The sequence below is a fragment of the Salvelinus sp. IW2-2015 genome, linkage group LG27 (genome assembly GCF_002910315.2).
Source record: "Salvelinus sp. IW2-2015 linkage group LG27, ASM291031v2, whole genome shotgun sequence".
In the NCBI taxonomy this organism is placed as follows: domain Eukaryota; kingdom Metazoa; phylum Chordata; class Actinopteri; order Salmoniformes; family Salmonidae; genus Salvelinus; species Salvelinus sp. IW2-2015.
Genome location: NC_036867.1, coordinates 38,255,100 through 38,267,925, shown reverse-complemented (window position 1 = coordinate 38,267,925; position 12,826 = coordinate 38,255,100). Strand labels below are relative to the sequence as shown.

At 45.6% G+C, this 12,826-nt stretch overlaps 2 pseudogenes; one reads left to right on the top strand and one right to left on the bottom strand.

Moving 5' to 3' along the window:
• LOC111953384 (histone-lysine N-methyltransferase PRDM9-like) overlaps positions 1-6,336 on the top strand; it is a 12,453-nt pseudogene extending 6,117 nt beyond the window's left edge.
• Positions 6,337-6,756: 420 nt separating this feature from the next.
• Positions 6,757-12,826, bottom strand: part of LOC111953383 (nardilysin-like) — a 19,309-nt pseudogene continuing 13,239 nt past the window's right edge.

The window sequence follows — 12,826 nt, the reverse complement described above, 5'->3', positions numbered from 1 at the left end:
TATCCATCCCCTCTTGTCTCTCTATCCATCCCTCTTTGTCTCTCTATCCATCCTCTCTGTCCTCTATCCATCCTCCTTTGTCTCTCTATCCATCCTCCTTCCTCTCTATCCATCCCTCTTTGTCTCTCTATCCACCCCTCTCTGTCTCTCTATCCTCCTCTTTGTCTCTCTCTCTACCATCCCTCTTTGTCTCTCTATCATCGCCTCTTGTCTCTCTATCATCCCTCTTTGTCTCTCTATCCATCCTCTCTGTCTCTCTATCCATCCCTCTTTGGTCTCTTATCTACATCCCTCTCTTTGTCTCTCTATCCATCCCTCTTGGCTCTACCATCCTCTTTGTCTCTCCTTCATCCCCTCTTATGTCTCTCTATCCATCCCTCTCTGTCTCTCTAATCCATCCCTCTCTTGTCTCTCTATCCATCCCTCTTTGGGTCTCTCTAGTCCATCCCTCCTCGTCCTCTATCCATCTCTTTGTCTCTCTATCCATCCTCTTGTCTCCTATCCATCCTCTCTGTCTCTCTATCCATCCCTCTCTGTCTCTCTATCCATCCCTCTCTGTCCTCTCATCCATCCCTCTTTGTCTCTCTATCCATCCCTCTCTCTTTCTCTATCATCCCTCTTTGTCTCTCTATCCATCCCTCTCTGTCTCTCTATCCATCCCTCTTGTCTCTCTATCCATCCCTCTTTGTCTCTCTATCCATCTCTCCTGCTCTCTATCTATCCTCTCTGTCTCTCTATCCATCCCTCTCTGTCTCTCTATCCATCCTTCTTGTCTCTCTATCCATCCCTCTTTGTCTCTCTCTCCATCCGCTTCTCTGTCTCTCCATCCTCCCTCTCTCCATATCTCTACTCTCTCCAGCCTCCCTCTTCTATCTCCATCCATCCCTCTCCCCATATATCCATCCATCCCTCCTCTCCTTATGCTCTCCATCATCCCTTCATCTATCCCTCTCTCTATCTCTCCATCCATCCCCTCTCCATATCTTCTCCCATCCATCCTCTATCTCCCATCTATCCTCTCTCCATCCATCCTCTCTATCTCTCCATCATCCTCTCTCAATCTCTCTCCATCCGATCCGCTCTCTACATATCTCTCTCCATCCATCCTCTCTCATATATCTCTCCATCCATCCCCTCTCTTCCATATCTCTCTCCATCCATCCCTCATTTATCTCTCCATCTATTCCCTCCTCCATCTATCCTCTCTATCTCTCATCCATCCCTCTCTCCATATCCTCTCACCATCCCTATCTCCATATCTCTCCTCATCCATCCTCTCTATCTCTCCATCTATCCCTCTCTCTATCTCTCCATCTCACCTCTCTCCATCCTCCCTCTCTATCTCTCCATCCATCCCTCTCCATACATCCCTCTCTATCTCTCCATCCATCCTCTCTCTATCCATCCCTCTCTCATCCATCCTCTCTCCATCTGTCCCTCTCTCTATCTCTCCATCCATCTCTCTATCTCCTCCATCCATCTCTCTCTCCCTCTCTCTCTCCATCCATCCCTCTCTATCTCTCCATCATCCCTCTCTCCATCCATCCCTCTATATCTCTCCATCCTCCCTCTCTATCTCGTCCATCCATCCGCTCTCTATCTCTCTCCATCCCTTCCATCCATCCATCCTCTCTATCTCTCCATCCACCCTCCTCTATCTCTCCATCCATCCTCTCCATCCATCCCTCTCTATCTCTCCATCCATCCCTCTATCTCTCCATCCATCCCTCCACCATCCCTCTCTATCTCTCCCATCCATCCTTTCTATCTCTCCATCCTCTCTATCTCTCTCATCCATCCCTCTCCATCCACCCATTCTCTATCTCTCCATCCATCCCTCTCTATTCTCTCCATCCATCCCTCTCCATCCGCCCATCTCTATCATCCCATCCATCCCTCTCTATCTCTCCATCCATCCCTCCCCATCTTATTCTCTCCAGTCTCTACATCTTTCATATCCTTCTGTGTTTTCATTGTTCGATGATGTTGAGTTGGCCTGAATTGATTTAATTTAATTAGTCTCTCCCACTTTAAATTTTTATGTAGTTTCTGTCCATTGATTTGTTTCTAGTCTATTAATGTTCTGTATAGTCATGTTTCATGTCTGTTGTGGACCCCTGGAAGAGTAGCTGCTGCTTTGCAACAGTTAGTGAGGATCTTAATAAAATTCCAAATACCTTCCTCTCTCTCAACTCCTCCTCTCTCTGTCAGGTATGTGAACTGGCCGTAGTGAAGAAGAGCAGAATCTGGTGGCCTTCCAGTACAGAGGAGGGATTCTGTACCGCTGCTGTAAGCCTATAGCTGTTGGAGAGGAGCTGTTGGTGTGGTACGGAGAGGAATACGCCAGAGACCTGGGCATCATCTTCGACTTCCTCTGGGACAAAACGAGCGCAGCTAGAGGTACTTTTGGGCTTTCTCTCTCTCTTCCTCTCTCCTTATTCCCTTTACTCGTCCCTCTAGAACAGGCAGTCATTGTGCAATAATCTGAATGAATGTGTTTCCCTCAGTCAGCTGAATGCACAGCTTACTTCATAGAACCGTGGTTACGTGAGTAATCTTCTATATCCGCTATAGCGGCTGGGGCAAACAGAGGTAACAGCGGTTTCTAGCTCATGTTCTAATAGTTTTCTTCCTACAAATGTGTCTCCTGATTTTTAGCGGTTGCCGCTATTAGCGACCATGACCCCATGCCTGAAAGCTAAGATTGTCAGGAACACGTATCGTCTGTTTCCATCTATTGTACACACAGGCCTTGTTAGAAGGCGGAGTGATGTGAATGTATCTGCACAGAATGACCAGTGGAAATAAATGGGTTCTCCACGGAGGACCATACACACAGATTGCACACAAAATGTAATGTTTTCCTGAACTCCAATAGCTTTGTGATGCTTTTCAATCACCCCAAAACATATTTCCTTCCAGTGGTGGAAAAAGTACCCAATTGTTATACTTGAGTAAAAGCAAAGATACCTTAGTTGGAAATGGTGTGAAAGTGAAATCACCCAGTAAAATACTACTTGAGTAAAAGTCTAAAAGTATTTGGTTTAAAATTTACTTAAAGTATCAACAATAAATGTAATCGCTAAAATATACTTAAGTATCAAATGTAAAAGAACAAGTATAAATCATTTAAAATTCCTAATATTAAGCTAATCAGACGGCATGATTTTCTTGTTTTTTTTATTTACGGATAGCCAGGGGGACACTTCAACACTCAGTCATAATTTACAAACTAAGCATTTGTGTTCAGTGAGTCTGCCATTAGGGATGACCAGGGATGTTCTCTTGATAAGTGTGTGAATTAGACCATTATCGTGTCCTGCTAAGCATTCAAAATGTAACTAAACTCAGCAAAAAAAAGAAACGTTCCTTATTCAGGACCCTGTCTTTCAAAGATAATTGGTAAAAATCCAAATAACTTCACAGATCATCATTGTAAAGGGCTTAAACACTGTTTCCCATGCTTGTTCAATGAACCATAAACAATTAATGAACATGCATCTGTGGAACGGTCGTTAAGACACTAACAGCTTACAGACGGTAGGCAATTAAGGTCACAGTTATGAAAACGTAGGACACTAAAGAGGCCTTTCTACTGACTCTGCAAAACACCAAAAGAAAGATGCCCAGGGTCCCTGCTTATCTGCGTGAACATACCTTAGGCATGCTGCAAGGAGGCATGAGGACTGCAGATGTGGCCAGGGCAATAAATTGCAATGTCCGTACTGTGAGATGCCTAAGACAGCGCTACAGGGAGACAGGACCCACAGCTGATCGTCCTCGCAGTGGCAGACCACGTGTAACAACACCTGCACAGGATCGGTATATCCGAACATCACACCTGCGGGACAGGTACAGGATGGCCACAACAACTGCCCGAGTTACACCAGGAATGCACAATCTCTCCACCAGTGCTCAGACTGTCTGCAATAGGCTGAGAGGCTGGACTGAGGGCTTGTAGGCCTGTTGTAAGGCAGGTCCTCACCAGACATCACCGGCAACAACGTCGCCTATGGCCACAAACCCACTGTCGCTGGACCAGACAGGACTGGCAAAATGTGCTCTTCACTGACGAGTCACGGTTTTGTCTCAAAAGGGGTGATGGTCGGATTCACGTTTATCGTCGAAGGAATGAGCGTTACAGAGGCCTGTACTCTGGAGCGGGATCGATTTGGAGGTGGAGGGTCCGTCATGGTCTGGGTCGGTGTGTCACAGCATCATCGGACTGAGCTTGTTGTCATTGCAGGCAATCTCAAAGCTGTGCATTACAGGGAAGACATCCTCCTCCCTCATGTGGTACCCTTCCTGCAGGCTCATCCTGACATGACCCTCCAGCATGACAATGCCACCAGCCATACTGCTCGTTCTGTGCGTGATTTCCTGCAAGACACGGGAATGTCAGTGTTCTGCCATGGCCAGCGAGAGCCCGGATTCTCAAATCCCATTTGAGCACGCTTGGACCTGTTGGATCGGAGGGTGAGGGCTAAGGGCCATTTCCCCCAAGAAATGTCTGGAACTTTGCAGGTGCCTGGTGAATAGGTTGGGGTAACATCCCACATTTTATTCTTTAGGAATGTAGTCAAGTAAAAGTAAAAGTTGTCAACATATAGTTAGTAAAGTAAAGTACAGATACCCCAAAAAAAAAAAAAAAAAAAACAAAAAAAAAAAAAAAAAAAAAAAAAAAAAAAAAAAAAAAAAAAAAAAAAAAAAAAAAAAAATAAAAAAAAAATACTTAAGTTAGTACTTTTAAAGTATTTACTTAAGTACTTTCCACCACTGCTTCCTTCAGACTGAAATGTGGCATTTATCTGATTTGACATATTTTGTGCTATTATTGAGATAATGACCCCCAAGTGTCCAAACATTGTGCATCAAAGCTTCATGGTCCTTGTTAATAGTATTTCAAATAGCATGAATATGAATCAATTTGGGTAGGTTATGGTAGCTCACCCAGTGAGTGTGTTTGACAAATGTGTCTTCCCCAGGAATAGTAGAGACTACCACTGCTCTAGAACTACCTGTTCAATCCCCTCTCTTCCATCTCTCTATTCAAGTCAAGTGATATAATGATATCATTAGTCTTTCTTTTTCTTTCAGTATTGCTTCAGTTCTCTATCCAGCTTGCTATTCTCTTTGACCTCTCTGAAACACCCCTTCAGTTCTCTATCCAGCTTGCTATTCTCTTTGACCTCTCTGAACACCCTTCAGTCTCTATCCAGCTTGCATTCTCTTTGACCTCTCTGAACACCCTTCAGTTTCTATCCAGCTTGCTATTCTCTTTGACCTCTCTGACACCCCTTCAGTCTCTATCCAGCTTGCTATTCTCTTGACCTCTCTGAACACCCTTCAGTTCTCTATCCAGCTTGCTATTCTCTTTGACCTCTCTGAACACCCCTCAGTTCTCTATCCAGCTTGCTATTCTCTTTGACCTCTCGGAACACCCTTCGTTCTCTATCCAGCTTGCTATTCTCTTCGACCTCTCTGAACACCCTTCATGTTCTCTATCCAGCTTGCTATTCTCTTTGACCTCTCTGAACACCCCTCCATTTCTCTCCTCCCCTCTCCTTTCAGGTGTGAATGAGTCGTCCCAGATCTTTTCCTGCTCTGGTGTCCGTTCTCCTTCACGGCTCAGATCTACCTCTACAAGCACATAAAGAGATGCCATAGGGAAGAGTACGTCAGGCTCTGAGGAGTGGAGGGATTAGATCAGAGACACTAGCACCACCCAGTGGCTCTCAGCGGTGTTCAACAACTCCAGATCGCACCCCACATCACACTCCTCGCCCAGAAACACAGAGACACAGGGGAAGCCAAGACCTCACCACTGCTCTCAGTGTGGGAAGAGTTTCCATCGATCAGGAGACTTAAAGGTACACACAGCGTATTCACACAGGAGAGAGGCCGTATCACTGTTCCCGTGGGGGAAGAGTTTCAGTGTGTCAGGACATTTAAAGACACACCAGCGTATTCACACAGGAGAGAGGCCATATCACTGTTCACAGTGTGGGAAGAGGTTCAGTGAGTCAGCGCATTAAAGCACACCAGCGTATTCACACAGGAGAGAGGCCATATCACTGTTCACAGTGTGGGAACGAAGCTTATCCATCCGAATTCAGGAACACTAAAGGTACACCAACGTATTCACACAGGAGAGAGGCCGTATCACTGTTCCCAGTGTGGGAAGAGTTTCAGTCAGTCAGGAAGCTTAAAGGAACACCAGCGTACTCACACCTGACTCTATGAGTCACTAGCACCAACTGATTTACCGGTGGCATTCCAAAACTCTAAATGCCGCAAATAGTTTGTTTGCCGGAATAAAAATCCAGTGGAACTGTGTACACCATCTTTGATTCCGCGTGTGCTGTGGGAGAGGAGGGTGACCGCAGTGAGAGACATGTTGAATATGACAGGCCAGGACTCGTCCATGTTTGACCCTTACCTGAATGTTGCAGGGAGCTGGTTGTTGACTGCCAATTAGCTGTTAGAAAGTCTACATAAGCTATACACTATGCAGAGATAGGACATCCCATAAAACATTCTCCACTAGATGCAGACTACATCCAGTATTTATAGAACCTGTTGTAACCCTACTAAGTGCGCTGTGAAGGGTTATATTGCCTTATAAACATGCATAGTACCTTATAGAGGTGCAGTTTTAAAGCCTTATGAGACACAGTAATGAACAAGAAATTGTGAAATATTGTGAATATCTACTATGTTACATATGTGAGAGAGTCAGCCCCAAATACAGTGATAGTGTATCTCATTGAGTTTATTAGATGATGTTATGGTCAGGCAATGAAGGAGAGAGTTTGAAAGAAATATTGAGAAAATAGATATTGGTAGTCTATTGGATGATCTTGTGGTAGGGGAAGAGGGTAAGGCTCTGGATAAATGAAGGAATGTCCATGATGGATGTAGCGGCGGCCATCTTGGGCGAGGAAGGTCAGTTTGGACACTTCTCCGTAGGACGAACTGCACACTCTTCCTCRTCCCTCTCTCTGTTGCCATGACGACTCTGCTTGTCATCTCCTGCTGGGTCGCCCTCCTCCGGCCCAAAACCCACCACCTGGGGAGGGAGGTCGATGCGCACACACACGCACACACACACACACAGCTCTTAAACATTGATTACACTGCTCACCTATACACACACACACACTTACATGTACACTGAGTTTTCTGCAGTTGTGTCCGCGGTGCTCCAGATACCAGGATACCAGCTCTGCTCTGGTCATCTGCTTCAGGGCCTCAATCTACTCACACACACAAACACGTAAGCACACGTAGTCGCACATGAAACATCTGCAGCAACTACAGAAAGCAACTACAGCAGCAACTACAAAATTCTGCACACACCACAAAAACAGAAAAACTGAATTGTTCGGTGTGTGTGTGTCTCACCTCTCTGTGAAGCCTGTTGAAGACATACTGCTGTGTAGCGACCTCGGCCCAGTTCCTGTCCACCTCCTCTCCCAAGTGTGTGTCCTCACACTCCTTTAGCTTGACCAGCGCAGTCACCTGTACACACACACACACCTTCAGCTTAACAAGTAAACTGCAGTACACTCAGATATATAGTCAGTCAGACACACACACACACCTGTGTGTTGAAGGCACTCTCAGTCAGAGCACTCAACTTCTCTCCAAAGGAAGACAGAAACTCCTCTATCTTCAACTCTACCAGCTCAGTACTGAGAGGAGATGGAGAGAAGAGATGGAGAGAGGGAGTTTGAGAGAGAGAGAACCCACTGTCATTATTATAAGAGGCGTTTACAGGTCATAAGAGATAGCACTTCTAGCCTCGGGAGGACCACATCAAAGTCACTGCAGTGCACAATGTCATTGGTTCATACAGTAAGTATGAGGATCTCACTTGAACTTGGTGGCCTGTGTTTCCACCGTGACAGAGAAGCCCAGGACTCCAGATGTGTTTCTGCAGGTTGGATAAACATGATACCTGGAGGAGGAAGAGCGGAGGGAAGACGAGATGGAAGGGAGAGAGGGGTTTTTAGTTGACGAGCCAAACTTGGCGAAGCTGGAGGGAGAAGGCGTATGGGACAATCTGGGACGCTCCGAGGACAGGTGTTGCGGCGACTCAGGTAAAAGGATTGGGACACTGGGCCAGAAGGTCTGGGACACTCAGGAAGGGGCACTGGGAAGTGGCCACTCAGAAGGTTTGGGACACCTCAGGAAGGTTGGGGACACTCAGGAAGGTTGGGACATCAGGACAAGGTTTGGGAAACGAGGAAGGTTGAGCACTCAGGGGTTGGGACACTCCCAGGAAGGTTGGGACACTCAGGAAGGTTGGGACACTCTGGAGAGAGGTTGTGGACACAGAAGGAGGAACAAGGTTGGGACACTGGGTTAACACTCCTACTCTTTCCAGAGGTTCCATGGTCTATTTAGTCACCAGAGAGACAGAGAAGTGTGAAACACAGACACTGACCCCAGAGTCTCCTTTTGTCCGAGGAAGTCAAAGCAGGGCCTCTCCATGTGCATCTGGAACACAACAATAACAACAATATCAACAACACAAGGTCAGAGGATGAGAGGCAGAAGGGATGAGGGGTTAGGGGGATTGAATATGAACGGTTGTTGGTGTACTCACCACCGAGCAGCTCATCAGTGTGTGTTCTTGAGTGTTTTTCAACCAGACTGGAGAGAGGGGGGGGGAGAGAAGAAGAGTGAATGAATGTCAGAGGCGAGTCAATCAGTCATGAACAGATTAATTGTACCAGTGTGTGTGTGTGTGTGTGTGTGCTGTACCTGGTATAGACTGACCTCTGAGTTGGCGTCTCCCTGTGTTCATGTTTTGACTTTACAGAGGTGCTGTTTTCAGAGGGCAAGCTCCACCACTCTAAACAACACATGGACTCTGCTGGCAAGCTTGGAGAACTGCAGCTTACTGAACAGACAGCAAAGAATACATGGGGAGATACACAAGTATTATGATACACTGCCGATTTTGCAGTTTTCCTACTTACAAAGCATGTAGGAGGTCCCTGTAATTTCTATCATGGGTCAACTCAACATATGAGGACGGAATCTCCAAACAAAAATTCCAGAAAATTCAACATTGTTGATTTTAAGTAAATTTAATTTGCATTTATCTAGCATACATAAGTATTGGATAACACATCAGAAAAGCAGTCTTAAATATTTGGTTACAAAACCTTTGTTTTGCAATTACAGAGATCATACGTTTCCTGTAGTCGTTGACCAGGTTTGCACACACTGCAGCAGGGATTTTGGCCCTCCTCCATACAGATCTTCTCCAGCATCTTCAGGTTTCGGGGCCCTAGTTCGGCGGGGCCTGATACGGAACTTTCAGCTATTTCCCTCCAAAGATTTTCTATTTGGGTTCAGGTCTGGAGACTGGCTAGGCCACTCCAAGGACCTTGAGGATGCTTCTTACGGCGCACTCCTAACGTTGCCCCTGCTGTGTTTTTCGGGTCGATTGTCCCATCTGGAAGACCCAGTCCACGAGCCCATCTCATAGCTCTTTAGCTGAGGGAAAGGAGGTTGTCGGCCAGGATATCGCGCAATACATGGCCCCCATCCATCCCCCCTCAATTACGGTTGCCATAGTCATCCCGTAACCTTTGCAGAAAAAGCATCCCCAAGAATGACATGTTTTTCCACCTCCGATTGCTTAAACGGTTGGGATGGGTGTTTTGGGCATTGTACTCTATCCTGTCTTCTTCGTAACACGGCGAAGTGGAGTTTTAAAAGACCCAGAAAAGGGCTCTATATGCCACATCAAGCCTCAAACTGTCTGATCTACAGCTTTCACCATTGTACCTTGCTTCCCATCTCCCTCTTGGATCATCCAGATGAGTCATTGGCAACTTCACCGGGCCTCGGACTGCGCTGGGCTTGAGCAGGTGGACCCTTGCCGTGCGCTGGCAGGACTTTATAATCATGACGGTGTGTGTGTTTAACCTAATGGTTTTCTTTGAGACTGATGGTCCACAGCACTCTATTCAGGTCATTGACAGGTCCCTGCCCCGTGTAGTTCTGGGCTGATAACTCACCTTCCTCGAATGATCATTGATGCCCCACGAGGTGGACGATCTTGCAATGGAGCCCCAGAACCCGAGGGGTGGTTGACCGTTCATCTTGAACTTCTCTTTTCTAATAATTGCCGCAAACAGTTGTTTGCCTTCTCACAAGCTGCTTGCCTAATGTCCCTGTAGGGCCCATCCCAGCCCTGTTGCATGTCCTACATTTTAGGGCCCTGATGTCCTAACAGCCTCCTCCTGGTCCTTGGGCCCATTGTGGAGAGGTTGGAGTCTGTTTGATTGAGTCGTGTGGACAGGTGTTTTTTTATACAGGTAACGAGGTTCTTCAAACTGGTTGCAGTTATTCAACAGGTATAATGAGTGGGGAGAAAACAAGGAGCGGCTTCTTAAAGAAAAATAACGTTGTTTCGTGAAGAGCCGGAATTCTTTACTGGTTGGTAGGTGAATCAAAACTATTTATGTCGATGCAAATAAAAGATGCAAATTAATTTACTGTAAATACATCCCAACAATCGTGAATTTTCTGGATTTTTTGTTTTAGATTCCGTCTCTCACAGTTGAAGTTGTACCCATGATAGAAATTACCAAGACCTCTATCATGCTTGTAAGTAAGGAGAAACCTGTGCAAAAGTCGGCAAGTATGTATCAAATACTTGTTTGTCCCCCACTGCTAGTTGTTGGTGTGTGTTGGTGTTGGTGTGTTGGTGTGTGTGTTGGTGTTGGTAAACTACTCAAGTGACGTACTGCAGGACACTTGGATTGATCTGTAGAGAGAAACAGATCCACTTTCAATAAACACAGAAAATCCATAACAAGAAGGTTTGGAGTGGGAAAGGGTGTGTAATGTTGTGTTGGTTATTCATGGTCCAGTCAGCCCTGGCTGTAGTGAAAGTTTTCCCCTGCACAAGTTCCCTCTGCATAAGAGCTGGGTCATCAGTTGCTTCTACAAGTTCAGGCAGCCGTTCTGCCAGCGGCCTGGTTGTACTTCGCTCGACCATTGGACCAGCGACCATGCTCTCAGGACCAACACACGCGAGCGTTCCCTGACAGTATGTGTTTGGGTGAGAGGGAAGAGAGGGGGCGTGAGAGAGAGTAACCAGTTCCGGTTCTCCGCTATCTGAACAGCTTGTATCCAGCTTGGGCCACGGCAGCCTCTAGCCTGGCTCTTGCTAGGTTTATGACCCAGTATATTCACTAGAGCAGGTTCCCAATAACACCAGGCTGAGAGGGGGAGAGAGCGTAGGCAAAGGGGAGAGAGAGCAGAGGGGGCAGGGGTGGAGAAGAGAGAAGAGAGAGAGAGGAAGGGGCGGGTGGAGAGAGGGGTGGGAGGGAGGGAGAGAGAGAGAGGGGGGGAAATGAGGGTTGGGAATGAGAGAGTGGAGAGAGGGAGATAAGCAGAGAGAAACAGGATTAAAATACTGTGTAAAACAGTTCCTAGCTATGGCTGCATTCTTGAGAGGCTAGCAATTTTAGCACAATCTCTACCCGTGAAACAATTGTTGGCTAATGGCTAACTAAACCCTGGACTTACTTCTTGGCTGACWGCTGGATGACCGGAGAGATGAGATGGAAGCGGATGTACGCTGAAGGAGAGAAAGGAAACGACAGATCAGCAAAGGAGAGAGAGGAAACGTCAGATCAACGGAGAGAGTAGAAACGACAGATCAATGAAAGAGTAAAGTTATTGACCATTTTAATTGTTCACTGTTGTAGTAACTCAATCAATCAAATGTATTTTAKAAAGCCCTTTATACATCCGCAGAAGAACAGTTGCCAGGAAAAACTCCCTAGAAGGAAGGAACCTATGAAGAAACCTAGAGAGGAACCAGGGTCAGAGTGGTGGACAGTTTTCTACTGGCTGTACCAGATAGAGATTAAAGCAAAACTCCACCCAAAAACAATATTTTGGTATTTGTTTCACTAGTCCTTTGTTGATATAGTCCCAAAATGTTTTGCATGTCGGCAATCATGTTTTCAAGATAAATAACATTAAAAATACAGAAACACAGCCAGTATGATGAAGTTATAAACTGYTGACATTTTTGGACTATATCAACAATGGACTAATGAAACAAATACCAATAGATTTTGGGTGGAATTTTCCTTTAAGAGAACATGTGGACATTGATGCCAGATTCTGTGTGTTTTTGTGTTATAAAGTAGTTACTTTGAAACACACACACACACACTAGGGATGGCACAATTACCGTATGGATGAAAACCATTATGAAAATAAAATAACGTCATCATTTTTGTTTTTGGGGTACGAAGAGGACGGCCTGGAATTTGTGCGGTGGAGTGTGTTTCTGCTGTAACACGTACTCTAAACAGCGTGATGAAACTTTGTTGCTCCTAGTTGAAACAAGCAAGGTGTTGTAGCAAACCAGTTGCCTAGGAAACAGCAGCACACATGAAAAGAACGGGCTTGGAACCATAGAATTATCAATTAGAATAATCATTTAATAGGATCTATATGCTTGGAATTTCTTACCCTGGCAATTTGACTGGTAAACTCATAGGTACACTAGGGATGGCTGCATGGTATTGTGAAGTAATGACTTCCATGGTAATGTAGAATGTTAATTCAAATGATGTGAACTGATGTGGCTCTTGTAATGAAATGCATTCTTTGTCATGTCAGTTGAGTTGAATCAAAGATTTTCAATTATATTGACAAGATAGTGGAGTGACCGCTCTAACAATGGAAATATATGTCCTCAAATTTGAAAGGCATTCAGGTGGGACCATTCTAGCCAATGAGAGGGCAGATATGTGTGTGTGAACAACAGGCACAACTGATA